This window comes from Pituophis catenifer, unplaced genomic scaffold (assembly GCF_029215685.1).
Source record: "Pituophis catenifer annectens isolate HBS135680 unplaced genomic scaffold, rPitCat1.0.hap2 SCAF_8, whole genome shotgun sequence".
Classification (NCBI taxonomy): domain Eukaryota; kingdom Metazoa; phylum Chordata; class Lepidosauria; order Squamata; family Colubridae; genus Pituophis; species Pituophis catenifer.
Window position 1 is genome coordinate 60,675,318 of NW_027256888.1, and position 15,165 is coordinate 60,690,482.

Here is a 15,165-nt window from a genome sequence, read left to right on the forward strand (position 1 = left end):
ATAATCTAACAATAGTCTTATGGACCAAGACATAAGTGTGAATAAGGCTTTTTGAGCATGGGCACACTTTATTTCATAGGATGGATTTGAGCAAATGCTCTCTTGGCTATTCAAGGAAGATCTGAGAATCCAAGACATTGTACAGCATTTCTTTCTGAGGCAGTGTGACCCATCTACAAGAAAAGGTGGAGAATCCCTAGATCCAGGAGGCTCCCAAACCCATAACCATGTGGTCTGCTTAGGGTTAAGCTAAAGCTTGTTTTTCTCTCAGCCTCCAGACACTGACTAAAGATGTCATCATTTGGTTGGCCCAGGCTAGAGATATACAACTGAGTACTGTCAACACATTGATCACACTTGTTTTGCCTCTTGTCACTTGTCAATAAAGTTTTCATATTTCTGCAAGTGCATTTTCTTTACTCTCTACAGTACCTAATCCAATGCCAATGGATGATCTCAGTCAGTGGCTTTGTGTCAATTTAAATAGATTAAAGAGAGTGCAGACTTCTGAGGACTCTAGAGCTAGATCACGTCCCCCTCTTCTCGATGACCAGAAGCAGTCCTGGAAGAAGAAGAAAATTTATCACAATCCTAAACTTCTACCTACTCCCAAGCCCCCAGATCAGTCTAAGGACACCGTACGGATGTCATAATCAATACAGATAGTTTCATTTAGCCACCGTCTCAGATAGCAGCTCTTTACAACAACAATAAATGGTATTAAACAGTAGTAAAAAAAATCTTTTATTAAGATTACTAAGTAAAAAACCAATGCACTGCACCTAGAGTAATGCATGTCAAAATGAAAGTAACCATTGCATGGCTGCATCACAGGACTTTATCTGAATGGCAGCAACCATCCAGGTATCTCTCTAGCTTTTAGCATATGGTTTGCTTAGCAACTGTGCCATTTAGCCATGTCATTTTGCCGGAACCAATTGCAGTTGTTAAACAAGGAATAACTGTCATCTCAAAGGCTGCTGAGAGTTGGAAGAAGTCCCAGCCTTATCCTGATCTCACCAGAGACCATCAAGCTGAGTTGTAAGCTTGTTCATACATGCATTTTATGCTATCTTATATGCATAGGTATATAAGCAGAAATGTTGGAATAAAGAGGTTTAGAGGAACAGTGATTTTAATGTCCAGTTTAACATACTGTCCCAAATAATCTCTTAATTGCAGATTTTACTATTGTCTTGGAAGATAGATCAACCATTTATGTATTTATTTATTTAATTTGTCTGTTGCTGTGAGGTGATTCTGGGTGGTTTACATCATTAAAAGCAATAAAATCATATATTGATTTTGCATGCAAGCACAATCACAATAATATATAGGTTATGACATAGGTCACAATAATATATAGGTTATGATTAAAAGATAGGGAGGGAGCAGAACGTATAGGGAAAAGATGCAATTTTTGGAGGGACTTCTGAAATAAATTTTACTGGGAATAAGGCTGCAGAATTCAGTTCTTCTTGGCTGCTGCTTTCTTCATTGCTGACAGGGCATTGCTGAGTTCTTCCCGCTATATCTTGGCATGAATATAAGTTTCTACCCTTTTCTTTGTGAACTTCAGAGCTCCATTTTCTTTGAAGACTTTAAGCAACTCCATTGCTCATCTCTCATATGATGCAAATCTGCACATTTCTCAGATTGTGTCCCACACAAATTTCGTGTGTTGGGTCAGCCACTGATGGCATCCACATAATGTCATGGTTTTGACACATTCTTGGTCACTTTACGGCCTTTGTTTAGGCCAGTAGCCTTTGGATATTGGATTGGCATGACTTCAAGAGTTCTGTTGCAAAGACCACCAGAAGACAGCATGTGCTGTAGGATACAGAGTGATATTCATATCTGGAACCAGAAAGTTATTTTCACAGGTTGGCTTAGTGTTATCCTGAATAATTACTGTTTGGGTTTGGTTTACTCTCAATGGCATATAGTCTGGCTAATTTCCATAAGGAAATGGAATGATTCAATAATATTGATTGGCTTGTTGGAACAGCAAAGAGATGAAATTAAACTTTCTGCTTGTTCAGAAAGTCTTAAAAGATACACAGCGGTAGTATAATGAATAAACTGGTCTAATCATCTGCTTTACGTATAGCAAAGTAGACACAGTGTAGAATGTTTGTTTTTGAACTGAATGTTTTTGCAAAAAAGGGGCTGGACCAGAGGTGGGTTTCAGCAGGTTCTGACCAGTTCTGGAGAACTGGTAGCAGAAATTTTGAGTAATTCGGAGAACCGATAAATACCACCTCTGACTGGCCCCATCCCCATCTATTCTCTGCCTCCCGAGTCCCAGCTGATCAGGAGGGAATGGAGATTTTACAGTATCCTTCCCCTGCCATGCCCACCAAGCCACGCCCACCAAGCCAAGCCAAGCCAAGCCAAGCCAAGCCAAGCCAAGCCAAGCCAAGCCAAGCCAAGCCAGGCCATGCCCACCAAGCCATGCCCACAGAACCACTAGTAAAAAAATTTGAAACCTACCACTGGCTGGACATAAATTTTCTACTTACAAACCCTACCATTTCTACATCTTTTAGATATCTTCAGTTCATTTTTTTTCTTCTAAACTAAGCAGTTTTCCCAAGTTTTGATTTCAGAATCCAGTTTGATTACTCAGAGAAACTCTTTGGACAGTTTTTCCTGCATCGCATCTCACATTCTGAGAGTTAGATATGCCAAGATGCAACAATGCCACTTTGAAAAGATTAGAGATAATGACTTTTAGGACACATTATACTAATTAATTCCCATTGTAGGACACATTATACTAATTAATACCAGCTGTTAAGGAGGTACAGCCCTAAGGGAGGACCTTGCAGGAAAAAAGTACTTATTTGTAAATTTCTTGGAGCTGTTTGGTTAGCAACTATGGGAAGTGGCTGCTGGATTAGATGGATCTTTAGCTTAGCTCAGCAATACTTTTTGATGCAAAACATTACCGTTCTTCCTGCTCATTTATTCTCTAGAGCAGTGTTGCTCAACCTTGGCAACTTTTAAGATGTGTGGATTGCTATTCCCAGAATTCTCCAGTCAGTATGCTGAAGTCCACACAACTTAAAAGTTGCCAAGGTTGAGAAACACTGCTCTGGATGATGCAGATTGAATGGAAGAGACCTGGAGGAAGTTGCGTAGTAATTTTGCTATGAACCAATACCTTCACTGGGTGGCTGGAATCCTCTTCCAGGATTATGATTGCATCTTGTTGCTTTTTCATTACTGCTGTTATAAACAATTTTACTTAAAAGCAAGCATGCAGGAAGTTTAAAAATGCTATTATTTATTTATTTATTTATTTATTTATTTATTTATTTATTTATTTATTTTATTTCTATAGTCAATCATCTCAATCAGTGACTCTGGATGGCATAGATGATAAAAAAATATAAAAACAATAAAACAATGCAAATAAATATATATGGCCGCCAAATCAAAAGTATTGCTATGGATGTTAATATAGTCCAGAAACAGGGTCCTTAAACATACCCTGTTTCCCCCAAAATAAGACATCCCCTAATAATAAGCCCAATTGGGCTTTTGAGCGCATGGCAATAAGGCCAAGTGCTTATTTCAGGGTTCAAAAAAATATAAGACAGGGTCTTATTTTCAGGGAAACACCATACTCAGGTTCCAACGCACATAACCAGATCTTCATAGTCTTACAAAAGATGAATAGGGTCCAGATAATCTAATCTCTGAAGAGAGAATTGTGGCTACAGCACAGAAGGCATATCTCCTGGTCCTTGAAAGCCAATGTGTCTTAGTTAATGGGACCCATAATATGCCCAATTTGCCAGATTGAATTGGATAGGTAGAAACAACTGGGAGAAGACGGTCCTCAGGTAACTTAGCCTCAAGCCACAAAGGGCTTTAAAGGTGATAACCAGCATCCCGAATTGCACCCAAAATCATACTAGCACTATTTATTACCTATGCAGCCACATTCTGCATCAGTAGAAGCTTCCAAATGCTCTTCAAGGGCGTCCCCTTGTAGAGCATGTTGCAGTAATCCACAAAGGAATGAAGAACTGTGAGCAGAGCTTCCCAAACCAGGAATGGGTGCAACTGTGCACAATCTTAAAATGTGCAAAGGCCTTCCTGGCCTTGGCTTCCACCTGCTCTTCTAACAGAAGCTATGAGTCTGAGAAGATACCTCAGTTTGTGCAGTGGGTCCACATGGGGCAGTGCCACTCCATCTAATGAATGGTGGAACAACCTTGTCACCAGAAGACCCAAATATCCAAGTCACTCAGTCTTGCTGAGTTGAGTCAAAGCCCATTGTACCCCATCCACACTCTTACAGCTTCCTGGCACTGTGACAGGACATTCACAGCATCACTCAGATGGCCCAGGGTGGAGATATAAAACTGAGTATCATAGACATATGATTGGGTTTCATTGGGTATATAGGGACGTGGTGGCTTAGTGGCTAAGATGCTGAGCTTGTTGATCGAAAGGTCGGCAGTTCAGCGGTTCAAATCCCTAGTACCGTGTAACAGGGTGAGTTCCCGTTACTTGTCCCAGCTTCTGCCAACCTAGCAGTTCGAAAGCACATAAAAAAAAAATGCAAGTAGAAAAATAGGGACCACCTTTGGTGGGAAGGTAACAGCCTTTGGCATTTAGTCATGCCAGCCACTTGACGTCTTCGGAGACGTCTTCGGACAGCGCTGACTCTTCGGCTTTGAAATAGAAATAAGCACCACCCCCTAGAGTCATGAATGACTAGCACATATGTGCAAGGGGAACCTTTATCTTTACATATCATTGGCATGTTAATGATATCTCACACCAAACCTTGGCTCACTTCACCTAGCATCCTCATGTAGATGTTAATAAATAGAAGATAAGAGATGCCAAGCCCTAGGGTACCGTACAGTGTTGAAGCCACAGGCTGGAACTCTTCCCACTCCCATCAACATGAACTGGAACAAACCGTGGATGAAGGTGAAGAACCAGTGAGACACAGTAAGTGCTCCCTGTTTCATAGGGACTTCCTTGCTTCAACTCCTTCACTCTGAGCCAGAGTTCCCCAGACTGATACCACATGAAGAACCCAGCCGGACATGTTTCAGAGAGAGGAATCCCCACCTCCTGTTCCAGCCAGGTCTCAGTAATGCATGCCAAGTCAGCGGCTACTTCAACAATGAAGTCATGAACAATGAAGTCATGGTCTGCAGAGAAAATACCCTTGGAAAAAGAAATAATAAAAAAAAAAATTAGACTGCTGAAATGAATAGATTAACTTTGATGATTAAGGATAGAGAAGACTCAGAATATTTTAAAATTTGGAATTATTTCTATCATGGGTTGGAGAAGAGATATAAATGATTAAGTCTATAAGTATGTACAAATATGTGATGAGTAGAATATTATATTAGTGACGAATTGATATTATGGATTGGATAAGGATCAAGATAGAGGAAATAATAACTATATAGAAGAAGAATGAATTATGGAAGACAACACCGAGATGTCATAGGGAAAAGATAATTGATGTATGAAATCCGGTCACAATTCAAGGTGTTGGTTATTACCTTTAAAGCCCTACATGGCTCAGGGCCAGGGTATCTTTAAGACCGCCTTCTACCGCATAACTCCCAATGACTGGTAAGATCCCACAGAGTTGGTCTCCTCCAGGTCCCGTCAGCTAAATAATGCCAGCTGGCAGGCCCGCGGGGGAGGACCTTCTCTGTGGCTGCCCCAGCTCTCTGGAACCAGTTACCTCCTGAGGTCCGGACCATCCCCACCCTATTGGCCTTCCGAAAAGTGGTGAAGACCTGGCTTTTCCGTCAGGCCTGGGGCCATTGATCTCGCTCTTGCGATCCGGAGAGATCCGGCCATGAATGGTGTGAATGAGTTTTAATGTTTTTAATTTTTAATGTTTTTTATAATGATTTTAAATGCATTGTGAGCCCCCCTGAGTCTTCGGAGAGGGGCGGCATACAAATTGAATAAATAAATAAATAAAATAATAAATAAATGTTTGTCTAAAAAATAAAAAAAACTTTTTAATTTTTTTTTTAAAAAAAACCCAATGAAGTCATGGGTATGAGTGCCCATATTACAAACTGACCTGGCATTCACCAGCAGCAGCTGACAACCCACGGCCTGATGGATGGTAACTATGGATTTAATCTACTTGTCTACTTTGATGTCAAATCAGAAAGGTCTGGCTTCTTCTGCCGATTGAAAGCAAATGCTTGCATATGGTCTGAAAAAATAGAACATTCTTTTCATTCCCTCCCACAGCTGCAGTTTCCTGTTACAAGCTGTGGTTTAATAAATATATTAAATAATAAAAAAATAATTTGCTTGTATGCCCTTCTCCTTCCAGCTGGGGCCATGATACATGCGTGTACTAATGTGAATTCATTTTTTTGAAAGAAAATAATAATTGCTGTTCCCTCTAGAATCCCTCTACACCCCCTCAACCTCCCAGCTGCAGATTTGAGCCCACTGGCACATTTATTTCCAGCTTTTATTTACGAGGAAACTTCATTGCAAAACCCCCAAACGCTACAAGGATCGCTTCCCAAGCAGAGATTCCCTGGGTGCCCCTGGTAAGAGCTTCCCAAAAAGTCTGACATTGAGCAAGGAATAAAGGGAACACTCCAAAAGGAGCCCTTAAGGGATGCATTTTAAAGTGGGCAGGAGACTGAGAAATGGCCCCCTGGTGAAACAGACAATAATACTGTTGCAAATTGTAACAAATGTGGTAAAACCCACATCTTCAACTGCCTTTGATTATGCTAATTCACGGACTGAATCGCTCACATGAACACCTCCCTCCTACATGGCTTTGAATAATTTGAACTTATAAAGTCCCTCTTTCTTTTCAGCCAATCATAACATTCAGCTCTTTAATTGAAGCCAGAAGTTCCAAAGGCCACTTTCTTTTGCCATGAGCCACTTGACAACTGCTGAAAGAGCTTGGATAGATCACTTCATCAACTTTTGCTGTTGTTGTTTAATATATGGGTCTCAAACCTTGGCAACTTTAAGCCTGGAGGACTTCAACTCCCAGAATTCTGGGAGTTGAAGTCCTCCAGTTTAAAGTTGCTAAGGTTGGAGACCCCTGCTTTACTAGAGCATAAACATCATGTGCTTATAATAACTATATTTTTGCCTTTTTACATGTTGGATGTACAATATGAGCAATCTTCTTTGTTTTACGAATATATATTTTTAGCAGATTGTACTATTGTATAAAAATAGTGGTCCACCATCCTCCATTTGAAATTCTCTGTTTTAACTAGTCAGCAATTAAAAATGGAAGTCCTATCGCATATATGACCATGTAATTCCTAAACAATGAACAAAAGCAATTTTAAAACTCCATTGAATAAAAATTTAGATCACTACACCTTTTTATAAAATTTCTTCCTGGAGCATATTTTTCTGCAACAGTAATCGTTCTCCGGAAAGTTCTTTTTCTTTGTTCTTCCTAGCGACTGCCAATATTGGTGCAAAACCGATTTATTGAAAGAAATCTTTATAATTTGATTATTCTATATCTTCATACTGAATGCTTTCTGTTCACAGTTCTGTGTAATATTCTAGAATGTTTTCAATAAAGAATGTGTAAGAAAGCTTTTTTTTTTTTTACTCAGTGGTTCTGTCTGATATTAGGAGCATACAGAAATTTTAAAACATGCTTAAAAATAAAAGTAAAAAATCACAAAAAAAGCCAAAGCTCACAAAATAGTTAGTGATTATACAAAGATTATGTGAGATTTAAATAAATTGGTTCCTGGATTCTATTGTACCAAATTATGATCATGTTAGAAATCCTTGTGAATAAGGTAGGTGATTTAGAGAGTAATTTTCTGTCTTGCAAAGAAGAAAATTGTAAAAACAAACTCGTTCCTTTCCCTTCCTCTTAAGTTTCCCCAAAGGTAAATATCAATTTTTAAGAGCAGATAGGCCTATTCAAGCGGTTGATAAATGTCTGGTCAATAAATAATAAAGTTTTGATTGGAATCAATTAATCTTTCTCTATAGAGCTCTATGACAGTTGCTAGCTCTAGAATTAAAGTGGCTAGTGAAAAGATTAGTTGGATGGCCAACTGCCAGAAGGAACAGCCTTGAGTTCTCATCATTGTTGCTTCATAATACTATTAGTTAAAGTAGTATTTACTAAATCATTTTCATGTAGTAAAAATACATAATAAATGTTTAGAGATGAATGAACAGTTTGAAACTTCCGGACGGATTGATGAGCTGAAAAGTCTGGGAACGCTTGTTCTAAAGTAGCTTTCTCAACTTTCAATATTATCTGTAAATTCAGAGTCCTCTTTTCCCAAAAATAAAATTAAAAATAAAATAAAAGTCTGGATCCAGATTATAGTTCTGATTGCTTGTTCTTTTCTTATACTTTAACTGAGATCTTCCCATTTTGTGTCTCTAAATTGAAGATAAAAGGACGAATTAGGATTTGTGATTATACTGTGTTTTTGAAAGTGGCAGCTGCGTTTTTTAAATAATAGGACATTTTACATGCAAAAAGCCCTTACAATTTCATTTTGCCTACTCATAAATGAAGATATGTTAAAAATGAGTTTGTGTTATATTTTAAGATGAACTAACTCAACTGACACTTTTTAAACTAATACAGGAACTTGGAAGTCATTCCCTTTTTCATAGCTTTTCAGTTTGTTATTCTAGATTTTAAACCTTGTCCAAAAGGTATAAAAAAGGTATATATTGTGGGAAATAATTTGCAAAGATATTTTTTTTAAAAAAACCCACCAAGACTAGCTTTAAAATTGTAAAATGGATTATTCCAAGAAATAACTATTATTGACTTCAATTGCACTGTCTCCCTTATAACTCTGTACAGATCTGTACTCAATCTCTTATTAAAATCAATAATATTTTAAAAGTAAGCATCCATAGGCTTTTTGGTGCATCATTGTACTGTAAACATAGGTAGTTTATGGCCACTACTTGTACCAATGAGCTTCAAAATATTATTATATTTCCAAAGTATAATGTTGTTTTTAGTCGCGAAGTCATGTCCGACTGATCACAATTCCATGGACAATGTTCCTCCTGGCCTTCCTGTCCTCTACCATCCCCCCGAGTCCATTTAAGATCACGCCAACTGCTTCAGTGACTCCATCCAGCCACCTCATTCTCTTTCGTCCCGTTCTTCTTTTGCCCTCAATCGTTCCCAGCATTAGGCTCTTCTCCAGTGACTTCTTCCTTCTCATTAGGTGGCCAAAGTATTTGAGTTTCACCTTCAGGATCTGACCTTCTAAAGAGCAGTCAGGGTTCATCTTCTCTAGAACTGACTGGTTTGATCGCCTTGTAGTCCAAGGGACTCACAGGAGTCTTCTCCAGCACCATAGTTCAAAGGCCTCAGTTCTTTGGCTCTCAGCCTTCCTTATGGTAAAGTATAATAGGTATAATAATAATGAAGTTTAATAAAAGTAACAATGTTTTACTTGACTTGCATACAGAATATAAGAAAAGTTAAAACACACAAGTTTAGACTTCATGAGTGACATCTAACATGGGGTGGGGACCATTCCATAGGGTGCCAGTCATCACCCAAAATCACCATCTTGGAGTACCCACTGACCTCATTTCACCTCTCCTCACTCACTTTACCTCACCTCACATGGTCTGTGCATAAAAGTTCCGCTTGAACTGAGGAGATTAGATGGATTGGTTCTGCCTCAGAAATCAGCATCAAAGGTATTCAGGAGCCAAACCTTCAGGGCTTCAATATTTTTGGCACCATTTTTGTGAATTCTTGTAAATGTCCTGTTAAATGTCAACAAAATATTTTCCAAATTTTCCAAATTTTAAAAGATCTTCCATGACTCTTCAGAAGTTCTCTTTGCTGCACATGGAAAATTACTAGGTCCCCCTTCACCCCCTTTTTTTTTAGATAACTCCAATCAACTTGTTGAATTCTGTGGCAACCAATATTTCAAAATTCCTTTTTAGCTGTTGCAAATTTTCTTAGTGTCCGCTAGATGGTGTACATGCTGAGATTAACAGAGCAAACGTGAACTGCAGGAGAAGGAATGCAATCTGCAAAGAAACAGCAATCATGTTACTAAGGGGAATAAGGGTTTTGTTAAAAGAGGAGAGGAAAATTCAACAGTTTTTTTTTTTAAGTTTCTACTAAGTAGCAACATTTACTTTCTTGAAAATCACTATAATTTCTACTTAAACCTAATATTGGTGGGGGTGGGGGGGGTTGTATTGCATCAAAGAATTTTTAAGAATTATTATATACTATCAACAATACATTAATGATGAAGAAGGAGGACAAGGACCCAGGAAGGGATATGCAAAGAAAAGCTAATAGGTTTAGATGAATTCTATCTTTACTTTCCATTTGAAGAAAACAATCAGTTTCAGATAACAACAGAAAAAGATTAAAAAGAAAAACAAAAATGGCACAATAATTAATTAAAATAATTAAATTAAAACAAATTTCATCCATAAAACAATACTCAGTGTCCTCTTTCATAAAGGCAGAGAGAATGGCAGCAAAGACCATTTCCTGAGGGAGCACATTTCATAGCTTGGGGGACGACCAAAGTAATTCAGAATAAACCAGTTGTGATTTTAACAGTAACAGAGTTGGAAGGGACCTTGGAGGTCATCTAGTCCAAACCCCTGCTCACGCAGGAGACCTGCACTAGGGATTCAAACCGCCGAACTGCCAATCTTTCTGTTCGGCAAGCCTAAGCGTCTTAGCCACTGAGCCACCTACGGTAGTCAGGCTTGCTTCTAACCTCACCTCAATTTCTTATCAACCATTTCTTAAGAGTGTTTGCAGAGCCCAAGCTTGACTCCCCACTGACATCAGTCCAGTAGGGCTTCAACTTGGTGAGCTTCAGCTGATTGCATTCATTGTCATCAAATGTCTATCCTTCTGACACCCCAAGGAATTTTCTCTCCTTTCAGAAGATTTAATTGTCAAAAAAACCCCAAAACACCTCACTTAGATTGAATCACATTGGAAACAAATGCTCTTAATCACAAGCTTCTAATTTAAAAGATATTACATTTGTAAAAGGAAACATATCTAAAAGATAAAAAAATCAAACAACTTTCCCAGAAAAAAATCAATTTGTACTGCTTCTTTCATTGTTTCTTCATCCTATTTCCTTTGTTTCCATCTATTCTTCAATTTTATTGAAGCAGAGCTTCTGCCAGAAATAAAAGGAATAAACCCATGCTAGTATATTCATATTAATTATTATTCTATTGTTAATATTACACTAATATAATACATTATTTTTTTAATAATACAATTTTTCTCCCCTTTTTAAAATTTTAAATTGAAATTTTAATTGGTTTTAAATTTACTGGGATTTTAATTGTCGTGGGCCAATATTATTTAATTTGATTTTAAATTGTTTTAACTTTTGTATTTCTGTATTTTATCTTGTGCCTGTTCACCGCCCTGAGTCCTTCAGGAGTAGGGCGGTATAGAAATTTAATAAAACCAAACTAAACTAAACTAAACATTATTTATTTATGAGTTAATATATTATACTACTGATCATATAAAGCCATGATTGAAAATTTCAGAGCAATTTACGAAACAAGTCATTCTTTTTTCCCTCCACAAATTTGCTTAAGTCTCAGTAGATATTTCCATTCAAATTGTTTTATTTCATTTCATTTCATTTTTGGGGGGAATAAACTTGTGTCCAATGTGGTTGGAGTGCTAAACCACACACACACACACACACACACACACACACACATATATGGAGACATATAATGCATATAAAATGTGTGGATTTTCATGCAATTTGTTAGGTTGCCAGGTGTCCACTATTTGAGCAGACAGTCCGCTTTTTTCACATTATGTTCACCATTATTTTTCACAAAATAGTGGACATTTTTTTTATTCAAAAGCTTTATGATGAAATGGTACGTAATCTAAAGCTGTACAGTCTAAGAGAATAAGGATAGGAGAATCGTGTTTTGTCTTTTTTTCATAAGTTAGAATGAGACAAAGATTGAATATCCATTGAACTCGATTCTTCGAAAAAATTAATGATGAGATTAAAATAAAAATATATTATAAAATTATGTACAGTTCACGTTTTTAAAATGTATTGTAGCTTGTGTCGACTGACCTAAAATGGCGTGTTAAAATGTTTGTAAGAAAATATATAATTTAATTGTAATTTTTTTTTATTTTTTTACTACTTAACACCCCCCCTCCCCCCCTCCGCTTGTCCGCTATTTTTTGGAAGCAGACCTGGCAACCCTATTTGGTTTTGGCCATATTTGTAATAAGATACAGAAATGGGGCCGATCAGAATTTATAATTAAGATAGACATCCTTTCCTCAGGCTAGATAGATCTATATTAGATAATTATTTTTTATAATGAATTTTTCAACATCCCTCTTTCCCTCTTTTCCCTCTGCTAACTTGGCTAACCCTGATTCTGTAATGACTATGGAATTCTAAAGGCTGGATACTAGCCAGAACAAATAAGGATGTCCTAGAGGACAGGGTGGATATTTCAGTGATAATAAATATGGAATATAAATATGTAAAGAACATTATTTGCAAACATATGGGTAGGTCAAAATCAGGGCTTGATTTCTCTGTACATCGTAGCTTATACATAGAGAAGGAGAAAATGGACCTGTTATATTTTTTTTTAACTTCCATGAATATGCAAACAAGCTGGAATAATGTAAATAAGAAAAAATGGTAAAAGGTTCAAACTGGAAAACATATTACCGTATTTTCCAGAGTATAAGAGTACCTTAGTTTTTGGGGTGGAAAATAAGAAAAAAGCTGATTGGCAGGTGGATCGGCCTCCCGGAATACCCCCAATCAGTTGTTCCCAGAGGTGAATTGTAGCAACAGGTTTCTTGGTTGTGAGCTCTGTTCCGTTGCTTTTTTTTTTTTTTTCCTTTTTTTTCTGCCTCTGAAACCCTCTGAAACAGGGCTTCAGAAAAAAAGCCTCTGAAGCTCTGTTTGGGGGCTTCTTTTCTGAAGCTTCGTTTTTGATGTTTTTTTCAGCCTCTGAAACCTCCGTTTGAGAAGCTGGGCGGGGCTACATTCGGAGTATAAAATGCACCCAGATTTTCACTCTCTTTTTTGGGGGAAAAAGGTGCATCTTATACTCTGAAAAATATGGTAATTTTATGCGGTTTTTGGAAGCCTGCTTTGAATTCTGCAAAGAAATTGCATAGGAGCCTGAGGAAAGCCACTGTGAAATCCATAAATGCTTGCAATGGGTCACCTTGTAGGAGAGATGGGCAGCATAATAAATAAATAAATAAATAAATAAATAAATAAATAAATAAATAAATAAATAAATAAATGAATGAATGAATGAATGAATGAATGAATGAATGAATGAATGAATGAATGACAAGACCTAAAACAAAGTTCTGGACATATATCCTGCTTTTATTGATAGTAACATTTGCCAAGGGTTCCTTTTCTCAGGACAGTAAGTGAGTGTTTTCTTTGCAATATGGGACAACTCATTTAATATCTCTTCCTAGTTTTGTCAGTATCGTGAGTGGATCAAGGAGAGAAGGGTGCCTTCCAATGGTGAAATCCAAATTTTTTTACTACCGATTCTGTGGGCGTGGCTTGGGGTGTGGTGTGGTGTGGTGTGGCTGGTGGGCGTGGCTTGGTGGGCATGGCAGGGGAAGGATACTGCAAACTCTCCATTCCCACTCACTCCTGGGGAAGGATATTGCAAAATCCCCATTCCCTCCCCACTCCTGGGGAAAGGCTACTGCAAAATCTCCATACTCACACCACTCTGGGGCCAGCCAGAGCTGATATTTGTCGGTTCTCCAAAATACTCAAAGTTTCCGCTGCCAGTTTTCCGAACTGCTCAAAATTTCCGCTACCAGTTCTCCAGAACCTGTCAGAACCTTCTGGATTTCAGCCCTGGTGCCTTCTAGCTATGATATGCTGTAATTAGCACTTTCTGGACAATAGCTGTATACTATAAACCACCCTTATTAGTTGCAATCTTTAGAACTTCTCCAATGTTTTCTTTCATAAACGCCTGAATATTTGATTTATTACTACATGTCAATTTGGATTTATTACTATGATTTATTACTATGTGTCAATTTGGCCACACTTGGAATACTGCATCCACGATGTAAAAAAGATGTAAAAAAGATGTTGTAACTCTAGAAAGAGTGCATAGAAGTGCAACAAATATGATTAGGGCACTGGAGGCTAAAACATACGAAGAACATACGGTTGCAGGAACTGGGTATGTCTAGTTTAATGAAAAGAAGGATTAGGGGAGACATGATAGCAGGGTTCCGATATCTCAGGGGCTGCAACAAGGAAGAGGGAGTCAAGCTATTCTCCAAAGCAACTTAGAACTAAGGAGAAATTTCCTGACAGTTAGAACAATTAATCAATGGAACAACTTGCCTCCAGAAGTTGTGAATGCTCCAACACTGGAAGTTTTTAAGAAGAGGTTGGATAACCATTTGTCTGAAGTGGTGTAGGGTTTCCTGCCTAAGCAGGGGGTTGGACTAGAAGACCTCCAAGGTCCCTTCCAACTCTGTTATTCTATTCTATTCTAATTGGCAAAACAAATTTATAGCAGAGTAGAGGTAGAAAATTACCATTTCACCCTATTTCTTAAACAATTAAATCAATTTATAGCACTGCTAGTGAGTCTTGTGGCTGCTGCTGATTTCTCTTCTTCCTCCTTAGAGGCCAATAGAAAGTAGAAGATGAAACCAGATGTCAGAATCTACTTTTCACGGCTAAAGTCTAAGGAAAATGCAAAAAGAAAGACTGCTGTGGGATGTAATATGAAGATTTGATCTTCAGAAATCTGGGATACAATCAAATAAATAAATAAATAAATGCAATATGTCCCTTAAGACTTTTATAGCCTTTTGTAAAAATCCTAAATGCTGATGTCTTTTTTTTTCTTTTAATAATATGACATATTGAACTAAGCTAATGGAATTGTTTATGAAAAATTAAGGCCAGCAATTATATTTATTCCAATGTCTGTCTATGTACATGTGTATTCGCTATCTGCTTTTAACGATGGATAATTTGTAGATTAACATCAGGACTATAATTTACAATAATCTTTTCTTTACCAACCTTCAAATATTTGTTGAAATTGTGGGTTTGAAGTTTATAACACTTGACTTAG

The 15,165-nt window shown here is 37.6% G+C and overlaps 1 protein-coding gene and 1 pseudogene across 1 annotated transcript in view; one reads left to right on the top strand and one right to left on the bottom strand.

Annotated features, from left to right (window-relative positions):
• Nucleotides 1-15,165, top strand: part of DKK2 (dickkopf WNT signaling pathway inhibitor 2) — a 60,362-nt gene that overhangs the window by 21,464 nt on the left and 23,733 nt on the right. The gene's annotated exons all lie outside the window — the stretch shown is intronic.
• On the bottom strand, nt 1,469-1,788 carry LOC139320554 (large ribosomal subunit protein eL36-like; annotated as a pseudogene).